Consider the following 13,886-nt stretch of genomic DNA (forward strand, 5'->3'; position numbering starts at 1 on the left):
GCTCAGTGGTAAAGAATCCACCTGCAGATGCAGGAGATGTGGGAGATGTGGGTTCGATCCCTGGGTCAGGAAAATTCCCTGGAGTAGGAAATGGCAAACACTCCAGTCTTCTTCGCCTTGGAAAATTCCGTGGATAGGATAGCCTAAGGGGCTGTAGTCTACGGGCTTGCAAAGAGTCAGACACGACTGAACACGTGAGGTCAGACATGGTTCTCCCAATGACTTGAAGACCTGGAACACACCTCAGAAGCTTCCAGAATCTCAGTTCCCATCTCAGGGCACACCCTTGGAGTCCTAAAAGGTGAACCATCTCGAGGATCTTAACAGCCTCATTCAGAGGCACAGCCCTGTCCCCGTTTTCAGACCACCAAGAAATTTGGTTCAAAAATGTTTTCATTATTTGCAGCAAAATGAAGTAATTGTCATAGTAAAGAATTCAGAGACTGCCTTGTTTGAGACAGAGACAGAGTAGCCTGGGTAGGTGGTGGGTGAGAGGTGGGTGATTGAGGCAAAGTCTTCCTTGCCTCCACTTCGGAGAGAAGGATGTAGGAGCCCTGAATCTGCAAGACCAGAGATCTGGTTCTTGGCTTGAAAGCTTCCTTCTCTCTTGCTTTCCACCTCAAATCACTCACAAAATGCTGTTGGGGGCTCCTAAATATTCTTTTTTTCAGCTCTGCCCACAACCTCTTTTTTCTTCACTGAGAAGTTCTGTTTTTTCTTTCTTTGTGGTTTTGTTTACAAATGAAAACATCCACTGGAAATATTTCATATTTGTTGTCTCATCCCATGAGGTAGAAATCTAACTGGATGCTTCTCAACAAGAGTTGTCAGTGCTTCCTCACTACCCCTCAGGACTCCCCACCTCACCCACAGCACACCCAAGACACCCCACAAATGCACACAGAGGGGAGACAAGCCTTACTTTCCTTCCACTCAATTCCTTTCTGGTTGGTTGCCCAGAATTCAGTTTCCTTCAGTCATCTCTAGGTGTCATCCGAGAGGAGCCTCTCCAAGCTGGATTTTCAGCACAGACACGGGCGTTTGTCAGGCCTGGGGAAGCTAGGATGCTGGGGGCTCTGCCTTTGCTGCTGGTGTGGAGTCCGAGCTCCTCCCCATGCTGGCCCCAGCCGTCTCCTCCCCATGCAGCTGGGGCCAGAGCAAGTGGCACTCCGGGCAGAGGGGAGCTGCTCCCCCAGCGTTCTCATCCCTAGTGAAAGAGAATTGCCCTCTGTGATTGTACACAGAATCTGCCAGCAAGAGCCGCCTGAGAGAACAGACAATGGAGCTCTATGTACCTCTGCAGGAAAAGAACAAAAATTCCGACACTTCAATGTTAACTTCTGGGATCCGCAGCCACCCCGGGGCATCCCGGAGATCACCCAACACAGAAGACATCTTCAGAGCTTAAATTAGCTTGCAAATATCGAAAAGGTTAGAGAATGTATCATTTAACTAGAGGGACACTTAGCTTTCTTCTCCATGCCCAGAAAGCACTGTGTGTGTGTGTGTGTATGCCTTTATGTGTCTTTCACTCTGCATGTTTTGGCATAGATTTTGCAATGCTGGGAGCTGCAAATAGCTACAGGCTTTCTGTCCTCTGCATAAGATGGCCACACATTACAACAGTTATTTCAAATGCTCTGTTTTAGCATCAGGACTTAGCAGAGTGCCTCACAGCGAATATTAAATAAATGACTGATTTTATGACCTTATTCACACTGGGATTTTGCTAGTAAATATGGATCCATAGAAACCCAGTCGGTAAATATTCCTTAATTCTCCCTTGGTAACACAGAAATTCCAATAACTCCTGCAGCTCTTCACAGCCAGTCTAGCAAGGATCTCGCTTGTCAGCAGAAGTGAACCATATGGTCGCTGCCCTCAGGCCCCATGTTACACAATGTCTCTGCTTTGCACATTCAGAGCATATTTGTTTCCTCACCAACCATGAGAGGCGGTATCTTAAACAACTGCAGCAAAACTATATTTGTCAGGCATCAGAAGCAAAGTGTATTTGTACATCAGTAGTCTTGTTTCTAATCAATTCAGTTTTCTGACTATTCAAAGTTCAGTCATCTGGCTTTGATTTCTGGCTTGTTTACAGAAACTAATAATGCTTAATAAAGCTCTGAAACCACTTTCAGCTACGTCTTTGTACTGTGAGTCCATCAGACTGAGAAGTCACACAACTGGTTTTGCCAACCCTCCTACAGATGTGCGTGGACCCCAGGAGTCCCAGTAGACCAGCCATCGCCAGCTGTGGTTTGCCCGCCGGCTCCACACCACAGCTCAGAGGTATTACTTTCCAGGTGTTTAGTCCACAACTACGGAGCTGGCGAGGATCTCCAGCTCAGTTTGCTGTGCTGCAGATTGGTTTGACTGATACCACGTTTCAGCTTAAAGTCCCTTGTTTGTTTTTTGTTATTTGTTTGTTTTTTAATTTTTATTGGAATGTAATTGATTTACAGTGTGGTGCTAGTTTCAGGAGTACAGCAAAGTCAGTCCGATATACATATACACACATCCACTCTTTTTCAGATTCTTTTCCCATACCGGTCATTACAGAGTACTGAGTAGAGTTCCCTGTACTATACCATAGGTCCTTATTAATTGTCTGTTTTACATAGAAAGGACTTCTCTGGAAACTCGGACAGTAAGGAATCTGCCTGCAATGCAGGAGACCTGGGTTTGATCCGTGGATTGGGAAGATGCCCTGGAGGAGGGCATGGCAACCCACTCTAGTATTCTTGCCTGGAGAATCCCATGGACAGAGGAGCCTGGCGGCTGTCTGCCATGGGGTCACACAGAGGCAGACACGACATATATGTGTCAGTCCCAGCCTCCCAACTTATCCCTCACCCCTCTGTCTCCCCCTAGTAACCATAAACTTGTTTTCTACATCTGTGACTCTATTTCTGTTTTGTAGGAGGCAGCTTGTTTCTGACATATGTTTTGCACTGGGGGCTAAGACCATAAGAGTTTGAACTGCATGGTGGGGTTTTTTTTGGCTGAAGAAGAAAGGAAGAACTTTTATCAGTATTTTTTTTCATACACATCTGGGAGAAGACTTAAGACAGGACTTGTATCTTGGACACCAGTTCCTTGGGTAATCTCAGAGACGAGGGGACCAGAATAGATGTTCAGAGCATGTGAAGACTCGTGGTCTTTGCTGCAATAACTAATTCACTACTTCCTAAGACTGTGTGAGCCATGCAATAATATACTTTGTTCTCAGCAGCAATGGCATCTAACCCTGTAGTCTTCATACACCCCTCAACGTGGCCCCAAGAATGTGACCAAAATCTGGAAAGGCCACAAGATACTCAGAAGAAAGCTAGTAGATGGATTCTTCTGGTATAGGTGGTATAAGATAATTTTCCAAACAGCTCAAGGCTCTGAGCTAAGGAATCTCGAGGGCAGGTATCACCTGGCTCCCCTCCCAGCACACAGGTTCCACCCACTCATTATGAAAAAGAGAGACTCCCTGGAGGCTTGAGAAGTTATCAACATGTAGCATTCGGTGTGCACCTACTCCCATCCACGTGGACGCACATCTCCTTCAGTGGACCCTCACGCCGCCCCCGCCAATTGCATCTCACACTGCACAGGCAACCTCAACAATATTCTGATAACCTGCAGAGAGTCAGGCCAAAACGCCCACCAGAACCAAGAGCTAGAGCAGTAGGAAGGGTGTAGGCCAGGAGGGTGTTCAGAACAGCTCACCTTCCCCATGCAGAAGGCCAAGCACCAAATGGCTTGAATGCTGTCATTTCAATATGGATACTTAGATGTGGTCATCTTGACCAGAATAGAATCAAGCTGTTAATTTTTCTCTTTATTTTCCCAAATGAAAAACTGCTATATTATCTTCATCTGATGAAAAGAAAACACATATATTTATTTTAAAAGAATAAGACAGTGCCAAAAATTATGGCATACAACCCATCCGAAACAAAATACTTGATGAAAGCTTTTCCAGAATGTGTTCACTGGACAGTATGAAAATCACTGGTTTGAGTTTTCTGGAAGCAGATGCTGAAATGGAGTTTATTGTGCAGGATATTTCTCAAGAATTGTTTTGGGGTCAACACCCATGGAAAGAAAGGGATGAAAACAGAATCACGTAGAGAGAGAACTCGAGCTATGTTGCAACCTTGGCAGATCTGACTGGGAGCTCTGAATTGAAAAATAACCCATCAATGATGTTCACTATTGAGTTGAAATGGCCAACCCACCCCTGCCTCTCTGCTCAGGAGGGTGGGACATGGGGAGAAGTAGCCCTGCAGCTGGGCAGTTCCTGAACAGGCTGACAGCAACAAGTCCTTTTTAGAAGAGGCATCTGGGCAGTGCACCTTCAGTCCATCACACAGGGAGACACACTATTATTGTAAACAAAAATGGAGTCATATCTTCTACACTATTATGATGCTGATATTTTTTACTTAGCAACATACTATAAACATTTCTCTGTGACCCAAATATGTAACAGATCACATCCATTTTTAATTACTGCAGATATTATATCAAACAGGTGTACAATATTAATCAAATTCCTGTTGAAGGGTGTTTGAGAACACCTTTTCTATATTTTTTGCCTTTATAATTAACTCAGTCATGAACATCCTAATGTGTATATATATCTTTTCACACATGTGAAATTAATTATTAGCATAATTATTAGCACAAAGTAATCTCAAAAGTGAAATTGCTGGGCCAGAAGGTATCCATCTTTACCTTTTGAGTGTAGTGCCAAATTACCCTCCAGAAAGTTGTAACAATTTACCCAAGCACTAAGGATAATCGGCATCAATCTTCATAATCTTTGCCAATTTCATAGGTGAAAAAAAAGCTTGTTTTCTTAGTAACATTTATTAATTCGTAGCCAGGTTAAATGATGTTTCTTATGTTGACATCATATTTCTTCAATTATTTTTTCCTTTTGTGATTTACCTGTACTGATCCTTTGCCCATTTTTCTCTGGTTTGTGTCTGTTATACTGAGGGTAGTAAGCCCATTTGGTATACATGATATAATGCTATTTACTAATAAACTTTCTGTGTTTATTTTTATTTTCTTTTTCTTTCTGTTCTTTTTTTTTCTAAAAATAAAAAGCTAAACTAACAAAATTCATTTATCATCTCTCTTAGAGTTCCTGATAAGTTTCCTTCTACCCAGCTTGACAGATACTCTCCTGCTGCTGCTACTGCTGCTAAGTCGCTTCAGTCATGTCTGACTCTGTGCGACCCCATAGACGGCAGCCCACCAGGCTCCCCCGTCCCTGGGATTCTCCAGGCAAGAACTCTAGAGTGGGTTGCCGTTTCCTTCTCCAATGCATGAAAGTGAAAAGTCAAAGTGAAGTCGCTCAGTCGTGTCCGACTCCTAGCGGCCCCATGGACTGCAGCCTACCAGGCTCCTCCGTCCAGGGGAATTTCCCAGGCAAGAATACTGGAGTGGGGTGCCATTGCCTTCTCCGGATGCTCTCCTGATACTTCTGTAAATCCTCACACTTTCAAGGTTTCTATTAGTAAGTAATGTGAAAAAAAGACATTCTCTCCCAGCCCTCTCCTTAGTCTCATCTTATTCCCCAACCACATCAGATTACCTTTTATGGAGAAAAGTTATGAAGGAAACACAGATTTTACATTTCATAATGGTCACTTTGATGTAACTGCATCAAGATGTCTGCTTTAATGGTCTTCCTTCTGTCAGAAATGTCCCTGAATGGCCAGACTGTCTGTGTGAGGCCCTTAGAAGCCCCTGCCTCTACAGTAGGAGGCTGAGCTGGGAAGCAGTGACATTTCCTCCTCCAGCCTGCGAACCTCAGGCGATGCAACTGGGCAGAGCTATGGACAATGGAAAGTGGACACAATCATGTTCCAAACCTAGGCGTTTTTCCTGCTGACCACGTCCTCACCCCTACATTCCCCTTTCCTTCTACCCAGGTACAATGTACAAGCTTCCTAGCTCTACCTGGATTTCCGAGTTATCCACTCTGTTTCCCCACCCTCCCTGTTTTTTTTTTTTTTTAATTAAATGAATGAATTAATTTTTGGCTGTGCTTGGTCTTGCTGCGCAGGCTTTTCTCTAGTTGCAGCAAACCGGGGCTTTTCTCTCATTGCGATGCGTGGGCTTCTCAATATGGCGGCTTCTCTTCTTGTTGCAGAACACAGGCTCAAGGGTAGCCGGCGTTAGTAGTCGCAGCTCCCTGGCTCTAGAGCACAGCCTCAATAGTTGTGGCACACGGGCTTAATTGCCCTGCGGCATGTGATAAGTTCCCGCTTCAGGAATCAAATCCGTGTCTCCCGCGTTGGCAGGTGGATTCTTTACCACTGAACCACCAGGGAAGCCCCTTCCTGTTGTTTTTAAAAACACCTTTATTGAGGCATAATTTACAGATCATGAAGTTCACTCATTTTCAATGTACATTACAATGATTTTTAGTAAGCTTACTATCTTGTGCTACCATCACCACAATACAGTTTTAGGACATTTTCCTGACCTCACTGAGATCTTTCATGCCTGTTTACAATTAATCCCGTTTCCCATCCCAACTCCAGGCAACCACTAACCTACATTTTGTCTCTATGCAATTGCCTTTTCTGGACAGAAATTAAATCATATATGCCTTTAGTTTTGACATCGCCTCTTATCTCCGATGAGAAATTCCAGATTCAACCTCAGCTCTATGGAAACTTGCTGGCCAGACGTGGGTTCACATAACTGGTAAATGACAGAGCTCTGATTCAGGTCCAAGTCTCGTGATTCCAAATTCTTTCCACTCCCTCCTGCTTTCCTGATCTGGATACAATTGCAATGATGAATGGAAAATTTAGTGATGGCCATTTAAAAAAGCCTCAGAGATCACTGGCCTTCTGGGTCTGAACGCCGAACTCGTGACTCTGCTCAGCCACCAGTGTGTTAGTCGCTCAGTCGTGTCCAACTCTTCACGACCCCATGGACTGAAGCCTGCCCCAGGCTCCTCTGTCCATGGGATTCTCCAGGCAAGAATACTAGAGTGGGTTGCTATTTCCTTTTCCAGCTCAGCCACCAGAGGGTGCCGAAAAGATCTTTAAATTGGCTTTTGCTTGTCACAATTGGGCATCTTAGGAAAGCCGCGTAGAATTTTTCTTATAATATTTTCCCTGTCTGGGAAATTGCAAATATCAATGGAGAATAAAAGCTAGGAAATGTTTTTGGTGTACGTTGAAGGTTTTTTTTTTCAGGCTTCTCAGACCAAGATTTCTTTTTTTAATAGAATAAAAAGGGAAACTACTAAAAAGACTTGGTTTGGGAAGCTGGTGAAACATTAAGTTATGACAATCCAGCATGACAGATATCCAATTAATCATAACATTAAGGTAATTGTGTTAATCTTTTGCATTTTTAGAGAACTAAATTGATGGAGGGAAGGGAACTGGAAACATGTTTTCAAACTGTTACCCAAGTACATTATCTATGTAGCTAGAATTAACTGGATAATAATTCAATATGAAAATTGAATTTATCTTTGAGTAGTAATTTTTTTGTGATGTATCCCCACCTATCTGGATGGATGGATGAATGGACAGGGGCTGATCAACAGCCAGGATGGGAGCTCCTGGGAGGATCTTCAGGGGAACGTGATGCTTGTCCTGAGCACCACCCCTGGCGGCTGTCAAAGTCACTGGAGCCATATGTCTGGTGGTGCTGTGCCCCCTGTACCCACCACGAACCACGTGCTCCCCAGAACCTGGACTACAGTTATGGAACCAGGATTAGACCAGAGCCAGTCAAAACCTTTCATTAACAGGAACCAGAGGTTGAGAACTGACTTCACCACAAACGGGAAGTAGTGTCTCTTACGCTTATTCTTCTCTTGACAGCTAAGCCAGTCCTGAAAAAGTGATGACATTGAAAGGAGGGTGCTTAGAATTTCAAAAAAGGCAAATCTTCAAGTACTTCTGAAGCATCTAAATCTGTGCAATGAATTCATATGCTAACGAGGGGGCACAATATTCTGGTCACCTCAGTAGGGTCGCCACCCACCTGAATAAGGCAACATTTTTATCATGAGTTTCCATCCCCAAATGGGAGGCCATTAACACCCAAGCCACCTGCTACTCTCTGCCTAGAAAATCTTGTGTCTATATAAATTGATGAAACCAGGATGCTGAAATAGCACTTTATCGTGAAAAAAAAAAACCCATACATTACAGAAAATTTACGGCTTTAACCATTTTTAAGTGCAGGATTCACTGGCAATAAGTATATACACAGTGCTGTGTAAACATCATCACTACCCATCTCCAGAACGTTTTCATCTCTGTACCATTGAACAATAACACCCCCACTTCCCCAACAGTGCCTGGTAACCATGAAATATCACTATTATAAGCATATTCATTTAGTAGATCTGCGGAAGAGAAAACCATTTTACAAAAAGGAAAAGAGGGAGAGTTACAAAATGGCAAAACTCTGCAGAAGCCATTATAGTGAAAATCATAACTCTGTCCATCTTTTCCTAACACAGGATGAACATCAGGATCGGCCTGTGATGTGAATCGCAGCTGCACACAGTCAGGAAAGATGATGCTCGGTCCTAGATGTTCGCTGGGTGCAGGGGACACTCCCACAAAGCAAGGAAGTCGCTGAATCTCCTGAGACCCCAGAGAGGCCCAAGCAAGGTTGGGAAGTGTGGGCGTCTGCCTGGGGTCAGTGGTGTGGCCAGGTTACAGTCTCAACCTAAAACTTCACGCTAATCCATCTGCACTCTGAACATTTTTCCAAAGCTAAAAATTTAATTACTACCCAAAGGAAGGTAGTTCGAGTGTTTGAAACTCCCACACAATTCCCTCTTAAATAAAATTCAGTCTCTCAACCAACCACAATTCATACTTTTTTAAAAAGCACGTAAAGAAAAACAGTGTTAATGAATCCTCTTAAATTCCGACTCACAGGGTCTCTTCTTTTGTGCTTTATTTACGGTCTTGGGCACTTACTCTAACTGGCCCCTTTCTGAGACCTAGCTTCTTCTGAAAGCACATGGATTTCCTTGTGAAGGAAATACACTTAAAGCCTTTCTGGCTCCCTTCCCCTAAGGCGTTTTGCTAATGTGTACCAGAACATTCTTGAAAGGAGAAAAGAAGGAAAAAGAGAAAGAAATGCTTTGTCAGAAGAGTGCCTTTGGGCATAGCTAGCACAACTGCCTCCTATTAATCCGCAACCTAGTTAAGAGAACCAGAAATAATTTACTGTGTGTGGTGCTTCCTATAACAGCTAACATGCATTTGAGCACTTGCTATGTGCCAGGTACCATGCTACATTTCTTCTATAGATAATCTCATTTGCTCGGAGCAACTACCCAATAAGATAGGAATTATTTGTATGGATATTACCTATACTGAGGGCTTCCCTGGTGGCTTAGCTGGTAAAGTATCCACCTGCAATTCAGGAGACCCTGGTTTGATTCCTGGGCTGGAAAGATCCCCTGAAGAAGGGATAGGCTACCCACTCCGGTATTCTTGGGCTTCCCCGGTGGCTCAGACGATAAAGAATCTACCTGCAATGAGGGACACCTGGGTTTGATCCCTGGGTTGGAAAGATCCCCTGGAGGAGGGCATGACAACCCACTCCAGTGTTCATGCCTGGAGAATCGCCATGGACAAAGGAGCCCAGGCTACAGTTCATGGGGTTGCAAAGAGTCAGACATGACTGAGCGACTAAGCACACACACACACACACACACACACACCTATCCTGAGGAACCTGAGGCTTTAAAGACTTTAAGCAACTTGACCAGATTCACACAGCAAATAAATAGTTGAGCCAGAATTTGAACTCTAACAGATCTGACTTCAGGAGCCTCCATGAATTAAATTACACTGATTAAATTCATGCAAAATCTCTGTGAGATGTTAACTTATATTTTACAAATGAGAAAATTGGAGATTAGAGTCATTGATTGGCCCAAGGTTGCATTTATGTGATTGAATAGAGAATCAGACCTGGTGTTTTGGGCTTTCAAGCCCTCATTCTTTCCATTAAACACCTGAGTTCTGTTCCCCTGCGTGCGTGCTAAGTAGCTTCAGTCATGCTTGACTCTTGCGACCCTATGGACCATAGCCCTCCAGGCTCCTCTGTCCATGGGATTCTCCAGGCAAGGATACTGGAGTGGGTTGCCATGCCCTCCTCTAGAGGACCTTCCCGACCCAGGGATCTAACCCACATCTCTTATGTCTTCAGGATTGGCAGGCAGGTTCTTTACCAACCACTAGTGTCACTTGGGAAGCCCCCGGCTCCCCTAGGTCACTTTAAAACAAAAGGGAAATTGAACTGATGTTCAGTGGGTGTAGTTTACTGGCAGTTTATCCCTCCCACCAACGTTGTACTTGTAGGAAGGCTCCAGGGTCTGTGTGGATTCCCCGCCTCTTCCCACAGCCTCCTGAAGCCACTTGACACAAATTGGATGAACAAGGTTCATAAGGGAATGAAAATAATACAAACTGTAGGGTTTGTTTACACGCTCTTTGGCACTGATAGGAACCATCAAGCGACAGATGGTGTCGATCCAGATGAAAGAACAGAGAACATGTGATAATGAATTTACAAGTGTTGTATGGAATGTTTAAGTGCTATTACCCTTAAGCATTTGTTGGTTTCTCTCAGGCAAAGGAACTCCAACGATCTAAACTACAATTTAGCACAGGAGTGTTTCTTTACACTCCATGAAATTCTTGCAAACTTACTTTCCAAACCAAACTGTGATGCCAAATTTTGACTGAGAAAAAAATATACACACACACACACATATATATATATATATATTTAATTTTTATCCCAGGATGTTAATTTTTATCTGTGTGGCTGTTAGGAGAAAAAAAATATTTATAATCATCTGAAAACGAACAATACCTTCAGGGAGCTGGTCAACTAATAATTATGGCAAACCTTTGTTCAGTAAATTTTAAAGATAGCCTATGGTGATATCATTGAAAATGAGCAACTACTTTGGCAAATGTAATTAATGCTTATTTATCTGTTTTTCAAACAATTATTTTCCTTGGGACTTTGCTGGTGGCCCAGTGGTTAGCACTTGGCGCTCTCCACTGCTGTGAGCCTGGGTTCATTCCCTGATTGGGGAATTAAGATCCCTCGAGCTGCATGGAGTGGCCAAAGGATTATTTTTTCTTTACTACCTTTAATTTTTAATTGAGCTGTACTTGACATATAGCATTATATTAGTTACAGGTGTACAATAGAGTGATTTGATATATTTCGTGAAATGGTCTCCACACTAAATCTATTTAACATCCACCTAAGAATTCCTCTCTTAGCAACTTTCAAATACAGTAGCTCTTGTTTCATGCTGAGATTTAAAGGCCAAGAACAGGATGTTGAGAAAGCAAGATGACTGCTCCAACTAGGTTAGAAAAGATAGTTCCAGAGTCCTCTCCAGGGACTGGCCGAGATTCTCTCTTTCTCTGGTTAGCAGGGGCAAGAACAGACAGCTAGGACACTGAGCTTCCCTTTGAAGGAGCAGTAAGCAGACAGCGGCTGAAAGCATGTCCTTATCAGAAGCTGCTGTAAGGAAATGCCATCTCATTGCACATGGCACCTAAGCTAGCCGTTTCCAATTGCCTTTGTCCTGAAAGTTTCCACTGGTCTCATTCCGAGAGCCGTTCCCTCTGGGGTAGGAGGGAAATGAAGACATTTAGAAGTGGGTCAGAAAACTGCCTCAGCCTACTTGCTTCATGTGGCCATCCTTTTTTTTTTTTTTTTTTAATTTTAATTGGAAGCTAACTACTTTACAATATTGGGGTGGTTTTGCCATACATTGACATGAATCAGCCATGAGTGTACATGTATTCCCCTTCCCAAACCACTCTCCCAACTTCCTCCCCATCCCATCCCTCAGGGTCATCTCAGTGCACCAGCTTTGAGTGTCCTGTTTCATGCATCAAATCTGGACTGGTGATCTGTTTCACATATGATGATATACATGTTTCAATGCTATTCTCTCAAATCATCCCACCCTCGGCTTCTCCCACAGAGTCCAAAAGTCTGTTCCTTACATCTGTCTCTTTTGCTGTCTCACATATAGGGTCATCATTAGCATCTTTCTAAATTCCATATATATGCATTAATATACTGTATTGATGTTTTTCTTTCTGACTTACTTCAACTCTGTATAATAGGCTCCAGTTTCATCCACCTCATTAGACCTGATTCAAATGCATTCTTTTTAATAGCTGAGTAATATTCCATTGTATATATGTACCACAGCTTTCTTATCCATTCGTCTGCCAATGGACATCTAGGTTGCTTCCATGTCCTAGCTATTGTAAACAGTGCTGCGATGAACATTGGAGTATACGTGTCTCTTTCAATTCTGTTTTCCTCAGTGTGTATGCCCAGCAGTGGGATTGCTGAGTCATATGGCAGATCTATTTTCAGGAATAGAAAGGAATCTCCACACTGTTCTCCATAGTGGCTGTACATCCTTTTGTTGTCTGGCTTATCTTCATCTTTTCCTGACACTCCCTCTCTTTTAGACTCTCAAGTTTGTGTTTTGTTTTTGAGAACCATTGAGCTATTTATTTTTATTGAACTATAGTTAATTTGCAATATTATATTAGTTTCAGGTGTACAACATAGTGATTCAATATTTTCATAGATTACACTTCATTTAAACTTATTATAAAATATTGGCTACAATCCCTGTGCTGTGCATTACATTCTTGTAGTTTATTTATTTCATATGTGGTAGTTTGTACTTCTTAATCCCATCTCTCTGTCTTGCCCCTCCCACTTCCTTCTTCCCAGTGGTAACCACTGATTTGTTCTCTATATCTGTTTGTTGCGCTATATTCATTTGTTTGTTTTCTTTTTTAGATTCCACACATAACTGATAATGCACAGAGTTTGTCTTTCTCTGACTTATTTCACAAGCATAATGCCCTCCAGGTCCATCTGTGTTTGTGTTCTTGAAACCACTCCCTCAGACACCACCCGTGGTGTTGTCTCCATTCATTCTTTGTCTTTGACATTTGGCTCTATTTGACTGTGCTGCTCACTGTTTCATTCTACAACGCAGGTATTGATAGAACCCCAAGGTATCTGTCAGGAAGCTCCGTCCCAAAGGATGACCTTTAAAGAAAATACCAGAGGTCAGTGGTCAAGAGCAGGGCCAGGAAGTCAGATTGTTGGAATAAAGAAAGTGGAGAGGACAAATGGAAAGTTGGAAATAATAGGAGCTCAGACTCACTGGAGACACCGATGCGCTGGAATAAGATAGCTCCCAAAGTGGAGTAACTGGGAACAAAAAGGATTCTTGTGCCAGCTGTCATGCAGAGTGGAGCTATAAGCCAGACCGCAAAGAAAACGCTGGTAAGTCTAGCTGGTAGTCCAAAGGGCTTTGGAGCTAGAGGCTAAGGCTCTGGGTCCATCACTATGGTTCTTAGAGTGATGAAAGTCCTGCTAAGCGAAACACAGGGGTTTAGTTCTGATGTCTAATCCTGCCCACCAGAACTTACCTTTTAGATTCTGTACATTATTCGTTATTGTGTCAGCCTAACCCTTGACCTTCGGTCCTCTTTATCTTCATCATCTGTCTTTATCCTAACTTCATCTTTTGCTTTTCTTTGCAGATTCTCTCTCCCTTCAGCATCCCTGCCTTCCTTATTTGCTGTGTTCCGGGGCCTCTGCACACATTATGTCCAGCCCTGTTTGGTGCCTGCATTCCAGTTCTCTGGCTTGCACAGCCTCCCAGACCATGCTCATGGGTATTCCAGTCTCACTTCATGAGCTCCACCCTGGACAGTCAGCTGTCATAGCAGAAGCTTCTAACAGGGGTGTCACAGTCGGACTGAAATATGGTACCATTCTCCTCCCACCCTTTTGATTCAAGG

The 13,886-nt window shown here is 43.2% G+C and overlaps 1 protein-coding gene across 5 annotated transcripts in view; it reads left to right on the plus strand.

The window, feature by feature from the left end:
* The window catches only part of MCM9 (minichromosome maintenance 9 homologous recombination repair factor), a 126,610-nt gene extending 116,328 nt beyond the window's left edge, over positions 1 to 10,282 (plus strand). For 2 of the 5 annotated variants that reach the window (XR_009495992.1, XM_059890139.1), the window contains exon 14: positions 8,510 to 10,282. The gene's annotated coding sequence lies outside the window, so the exon portion shown is untranslated. The other 3 variants (XR_009495990.1, XR_009495991.1, XR_009495989.1) reach the window with 3 other exon arrangements.
* The last annotated feature ends 3,604 nt before the right edge of the window (positions 10,283 to 13,886 follow it).

This window comes from Bos taurus, chromosome 9, assembly GCF_002263795.3.
Source record: "Bos taurus isolate L1 Dominette 01449 registration number 42190680 breed Hereford chromosome 9, ARS-UCD2.0, whole genome shotgun sequence".
NCBI lineage: Eukaryota > Metazoa > Chordata > Mammalia > Artiodactyla > Bovidae > Bos > Bos taurus.